This window comes from Oratosquilla oratoria, chromosome 15 (genome assembly GCF_046742065.1).
Source record: "Oratosquilla oratoria isolate Oo_2021 chromosome 15, ASM4674206v1, whole genome shotgun sequence".
Taxonomy (NCBI): Eukaryota; Metazoa; Arthropoda; class Malacostraca; order Stomatopoda; family Squillidae; genus Oratosquilla; species Oratosquilla oratoria.
Window position 1 is genome coordinate 19,460,353 of NC_134791.1, and position 7,500 is coordinate 19,467,852.

A 7,500-nucleotide genomic window follows, 5' to 3' on the forward strand; every position below is an offset into this window, starting at 1 on the left:
CATCAACAACAACAATATCACAAGCATCGTCACCATCTTCATCCTCACCACCATCACTATTATCATTATCACCATTATTATCATAGTCATAGTCATCATCAACGTCACCATATTCATCTTCACCACCACCACTATAATAATTATCACCATCATTATCATAGTCACAGTCATCATCACCATCATCATCATCATCATCATCATCATCAACAACAACATCGCAATCATCGTCACCATTTTCATCCTCACCACCATCACTATTATCATTATCACCACCATCATTATCATAGTCAGAGTCATCGTCATCATTATCATCATCATCATCAACAACAACAGCATCACAATCATCGTCACCATATTCATCCTCACCACTACCACCACTATTATCATTATCACCATCACTATCATAGTCACAGCCATCTTCATCATCAACAACAACAACAACAACAGCAACAACAACGACAACATCATCATCGTAATCATCGCCACCATCTTCATCCCCACCACCACTATTATCATCATTATCATCGTCACCACCATAATCATCATCATCACCATCATCACCTCTTCATCCCCGCCATCACCACCACCATCATCATCACCATCATCATCATCACCATCATCATCATTATCATCATCACAATCATCGTCACCATCCGCATCATCATCATGATCATCATTATCACTGTCTAATACGACCGTAATCGCCACCCTTGATGATAGCCAGCCTCAGATGAAAGTTCCCTGGCCACCAACGGCAGCGTCACCTCGAGCACCAGATCTGAACCAGCTTGTCATGCTTATGATGAGCACGAATGCCAGCAGGAGGAGGCGTGAGAGAGTCCCTAATGCAGCAGCCACACTGAGAAAAAAAAGAGGAGGAGGAGGAGGAGGAAGAGGAGGTGGAGAAGAAGAGAGAAGAGGAGGAGGAGGAGGAAGAGAAGGAGGGGAAGAAGAAGAAGAAGAAGAAGAGGAGGAGGAGGAGGAGGAGGAGGAGGGGGAGAAGAGGAGGAGGAGGAGGAGAGCACCAACAGCAACACCAGCACAAAGAAGACGATGACAAAGAAGAAGTTAAGACGAAGAAGATATGAAGAAGGAAAAAAGAAAGAACACAATAGAAAAACTCCAATAAAAGTGAAAATGAAAAATCAGAAAAGGGAGGAGTATGAGAAAGTTTTTTTAAGAAGAGAGAGGCTTGGGACGGAGTGACCTCTCTCAGGAAACCGCAAGCGCCCCCTGGGGAGTCTGCCCACCAGGCAGAGGGCGGAGCTGGTCTCCTCTTATTCCCACAACAAACACACACACACACACACACACACACACACACACACACACACACACACACACACACACACACACACACACACACACACACACACACACACACACACACACACACACGACTCGGTGGCGCGGTTGGTAGAGCGCTGAATTGTCACCATAGCGGCCCGTAGTTCTTGGTTCGAATCCTGCCCAGGGCCGAAATTATTTCGGTACCGCTGCGCTTCGGGTCGTTACTCTGACTCTCGTGGGCAGGGAGTTGGGTGTGTGTGTGTGTGTAAGGTCATAGCATTACCCATAGATCGGAACTACGAGCTCTGAGCTCTCTTCCAGGAGGGAAATAGCTGTCGATCACGAGTCCAACACGTGATCCAAAGACCAAGTAAATACACACACACACTCACACACACGGCTCGACGGTGCAGTGGTACCGCTCTCGACCACTGATTCAACGATCTGAATTCGAATCCCACTCCAACTCTGGTGGGCAAGGGCATGAACTCTGGGTTCTCATCCAAGAGGGTAATAGCTATCGATCATATGCCCGGCACGTGATCCAAGACTGTGTTGAATCACATATATTCACTTACAGGCGCGCAAACACGCTCATATACACAAGTACGTAGGACATTCACATGCAAGCGCGCACGAGTAAAACAGAATGCGCAAATATACATACACACGAGCGCGCACGAGGACCTACAAATACGTACATACAGATTGAACCTCACATGCAAGCCCGTAAACCTAACTAGCTTTAGATCCGGGTTGAAGAAACTTCCTAGAACTACTCCCGTTGCCCGATGCTCCAAGGCCTTCTAGAAAAGAGGTTCCATTTCGTCGTGGGAAAACCAGTGGGATTTCTATCTTGGATATTGTGATATGATATGTAAAGGAACTCTGTACTGTTTGCTGAAACTCTGACCGAGGTATGATGTGTTATGGTACTGAAATGATACATAATGTGTCAGGATATGCATAAGTTGATTCAAACCGTCAGCATGAGAAAAGTAATCACCATGGGAGATGTGTTGGGTATAGACTCGTACAGCATGACATGGAACGTAAGCGTTGGGGTGCATTGGTAAGGATGATTGACACCATGGGATGTGGTGATAGCATAGTAGTGACAGAGGTAAGATGTAGGGACGGTATATATATATATATAGACGGTAGTATACAGAGGTAAGATGTAGGGACGGTATATACTGTATATATAGACGGTAGTATACAGAGGTAAGATGTAGGGACGGTATATATATATATATATAGACGGTAGTATATAATAGAAATGTATATTATGAGACCTTGACACAAACGACGGGTATAGCGTAGGACACGACTTCAACGACAGAGGCACCACAACCAGATGAGAGTACAGAAAGAGGCATAGAGGAGGGTAAACTGTATTACGAAAATAACATCCATGATACCCCACAGTGCATTAACTACCAAATTAGTATCCTATGGTCAGCATGAGCTATGATAACAACATAGGATATAATGGGAACACGGACAGTGGTCAGCAGTTTGAGCTGGGGTGAGAAGAGCCGGGGATGAAGACGAGGCTAAGCGAGAGACCGGATGTTCACCTGACAAGCAGGTTGCTCTTGTTGTCGTTGATGACGATAACATGGCTGATGCTGTCGGAGTCGATCGCTGTACTGTTGATGCTGTACTTGTTTATTTTCTCCCGAGTCAGCCGACCATGATTTAGTTGACTGATATCCAGCACTTGGCGCCAAGGAGCAGTCTCACTTTAGTACATGACTCTGGGAAATTAAAATCGTCTGCTCTTCACCAACCCAATGAATGCAAGGGTTCGTCTCGTCGACCATATGTCGTCCTTTGTACATTGTGTTGTGGTTTGCGATGGGCTATTTTATTCAGCCAGGGAAGGAGAGCATCCCGCATTGAATGAATCGAGAACTAAAGCTTTTGTGATGGAGGAATACTTTCAGATGCAACTCCATGTTGATAGGATTTGGGTCGAAACGCTGTAGTCTCACAGATTCGGGAAGAAGACCCCAGATGAAACTTGAGAAACTCGATCGAACAACATCTCTTCATCCCCTAAAAGACTTGCGGCTTTTGCAACCTGTGCAACCTTAAAAAGAATGACCAATAGTTCAGAAAGACGCAGCATGTGCAATTCACATAATCTTAGAAGTTTACAAGTTTATATTAACTAAGCCCATCCGGGCCCAATGTTTAGGGGTTCAGAGACACGAAATATAACGAAATTGTGATCTTTAAGAGAGGATTAGGTAGAAATAAACATGATATCTCTGCCATCTACCGTTAATTATATATTCAAGCTAGCCAGCCTGTCCGTGGGAATTTTGCGAACACTTGATGAGAGGCATCGTGCATCTGCCAACATATGGCAAGTTGTCATGGTCGACGTTAACGTAAAACTTTTTGAATAAATTTAAACCATTTAACATTTGTGGTAATTGTTATGAAATTTCAATCAGTTCGGTATGCCGAATGTATACGTTGTTTTTCATGGTGATATATTATTAAACTGTTCGCTTGGCTTGTCATATGTAAGTTATGTAGTGATAGTGATATTTTTATTTACAGTGTTGCCCAGTGTACTGATATTATGTATATATATATATATATATATATATATATGTATATATATATACATATATATACATATACACATTGTGTGTGTGTGTGTGTGTGTGTGTGTGTGTGTGTGTGTGTGTGTGTGTGTGTGTGTGTGTCAACCAGTGATTTTCAAGCAGGTGAGATTCCCCGATCCCAAGAGCGAGAGGACATTAAAGGTTTCAGATTCTACAGCACACATAATATAAGATATTCCACACATTTTCATATATCACATTCAATTAACAATAAAAAATATTTTTTCAGACAAAAAAATGCATAGAGGAGGGTGAGTGACATTCTAACATAGATTGAAAATATTTTCGCGAAGACTGAAGACCACAAGCCAGCCAGAAGGAAATTCCCATCTTAATAACAAATATGCAACCTCACATCTGTAGGAGGAGGAGGTTGATTGGAGGGTTACTGGGTGGGTTCTACAATCGTCGACTTTCTAAAACGATATTCACAGACGAGTCAGTCATTTTTCGGTTTAACATCACTTTCTGTCACCTCTGAAACGAGTCTAATGTAGTCCAGTCATACACCCACATTTCGCTCCCCCCCCTCTCTCTCTCTTTCTCTCTCTCTCTCTCTCTCTCTCTCTCTCTCTCTCTCTCTCTCTCTCTCTCTCTCTCTCTCTCTCTCTCTCTCTCTCTCTCTCTCTCTCTCTCTCTCTCTCTCTCTCTCTGAGTTTTACAAAGGATTACAAAGGCGGAGCATGTCGACAAGAGACCTTTTGGTCCATAACTAGGTCGGATGCGAACAAATAATAATGATAGATAAATAAATAGATATTATAATAATATAAAGAATAATAAAATAGATAATACATAGGTATAATTAGATAATAAACAAACAGGTAAATAGTAAATAATAATAAATTGACATATAACTAATAATAAATGTGAACCAAGCAGATAATAATAAACAAACAGACAAATGATAACAAAAACAAATTTTACAACTATACCTGGAAGGGGTCACACATCTATGCACTGATCGTCTTTTATTTTTGTTTTTTGTTTTGTTTTTCTTTCTTTTTTTCCAGTTCTAACTTCCCCCTCTTGGTTTCCTGCCCGCTCGTGCAGGCGTTGTCCACATTCCGGGTCTGTAAGGCACGTTCGAGTGTGACCTCATACACGACACAAAGGCGAACCAGTTCCTTGAGTTAGTTGGTATATAATTAGACTGATTTGAAGTAGCGGTATCAGAGAAGCCAGCTAAGCACTAACGACTACGAAGATCTTGCCATGGTTTCCTAAGCTTCTGACTTTTTTTTTTTTTTTTTTTTTTTTTTTTTAGCTTCTCTTATCGCGACCTCAGCGTCGTGACCATTTGCAAAAGTTCTTTCACCCATTTGGGCATCCACCATCTTTATCGTCCATCTGCATCATCCCAACCCGTTTTATCAGTCTCCCCTGGAGTCAGAGGTGACAGTGTTCATCTAGCATCTCTTTGGTCTCTTCTGACATGTGTGGTGAGTGACTTTCCTCCATTCATTCTCCTCGTCGCCACCCAATATGCTCTACACCGATCCCTTTCAATCTGCTTTGGTCCTCTGCAACAACAGCAGCAGCATCCATTTCAAACCTACGCAAAAGCCTCATTCCCAACTTAGTTACAGGATTGTCTGACTCGTTGTAAAAAATTGATGTCCTACAGATCATGTACGTTGTAGAATTTGAAGAATTGTAGTTTATAGAAAGATCGATATTTTGAGAGTTTGAATCTGAAAATCTGATTTCTCCAACCCACTCCAATAAAATTCTAATACCACTTCCCAAGATTAGAACATCTTCATGGTCGTTTCCACAGTTGTTTCCCACACACACATTCCACACTCATTCTCCACTACTCGTCTGTTTCCTCTTGTTCCCTTCTCTTCCTTCTTCCCCTCCACCATACCCCCTCCTCGACCTGTCTCCCTCCATCATATTTCCAGCAGAGCTCTCTCTCTCTCTCTCTCTCTCTCTCTCTCTCTCTCTCTCTCTCTCTCTCTCTCTCTCTCTCTCTCTCTCTCTCTCTCTTTCTCTCTCTTTCTCTTCTTCTCCGCCCTCTTTTAACAGCTTCTTTTGAAATCCCCCTTCCTTCATCCCACCCCCTTTCCCCCTTTCTCCACCTTTCCAGTTCGTTTTTTCTTCTTTCTTTTTTATCCTCAGGGGATAGATTCAACTAAGCTCGAGAATCACTGTCCTGCACCAACGCCTCCCCATCCCTTCCCTCTCCTCCCATCCCCTCCTCTCCCCTCCCTTCTCTCAAGCCACAGTTACCCGCCCTTCCCTCGACACAAAGATTCCATGCAACCTCAAATCGTCTGCGTGCGAACGTTTTCGTCACAGCGTGTTGCTCAGTTCAAAATATCGTTGCATAGTAAATCAAAGAATATCCATAAATGGAACAAAACAATACGGATTTTTAAACAAAATAATGCCATTGATGCTCGTAAGAATAGTACAAATTACATCTATATTTCAGATTCATAATATTTAATTGATAATCACTCTAACGGATTTTGGGAAAAGTTTTTATGAGGAAGATGTTTGGAGTTCAGCTTATGGTACCGATATGCCTTCCGCAGCAAAGAATCCACCAATTAGCCCAAATCTACTCAAAGTCTGACCTTGAGCATATAAGACGCAGTTTCAGGGGGAAAAAACTAAGCCTAATATGCCCCAAAATACGGTAACACGTTTTACAAAGACCATGAATCAAGGTACCATTTTGCAGGGTATAGGAACGATATATGTGGAAATAAAATCCTCCGTAACGAAGAGCATGAGTCAAGGTACCATTTTGCAGGGTATAGGAACGATATATGTGGAAATCAAATCCTCCGTAACGAAGAGCATGAGTCAAGGTACCATTTTGCAGGTTATGGGAACGATATATGTGGAAATCAAATCCTCAGAAACGAAGAACACGAGTCAAGGTACCGTTTTGCAGGGTATAGGAACGATATATATGGAAATCAAATCCTCAGTAACGAAGAACATGAGTCAAGGTACCATTTTGCAGGTTATGGGAACGATATATGTGGAAATCAAATCCTCAGAAACGAAGAACACGAGTCAAGGTACCATTTTGCAGGGTATAGGAACGATATACGTGGAAATAAAATCCTCAGTAACAAAGAACACAAGTGAAGGTACCATTTTGCAGTGTATAGGAACGATATATGTGGAAATCAAATCCTCAGAAACGAATAACACGAGTCAAGGTACCGTTTTGCAGGGTATAGGAACGATATATATGGAAATCAGATCTTCAGTAACGAAGAACATGAGTCAAGGTAGCATTTTGCAGGGTATAGGAACGATATATGTGGAAATCAAATCCTCAGAAACGAAGAACACGAGTCAAGGTACCATTTTGCAGGGTATAGGAACGATATATATGGAAAACAAATCCTCAGAAACGAAGAACATGAGTCAAGGTACCATTTTGCAGGGTATATGTGGAGATCAGATCCTTAGAAACGAAGACTCAGCGATTCGGTATTACTGTGTGAAGCGTGGATGATGTGAACTTGGTGAGAAGACCGCAGTGCGTTAATGCGTGTGTGGCTTACAGTAGAGCGCAGCATCATGGTATAGGAAGTAGTGT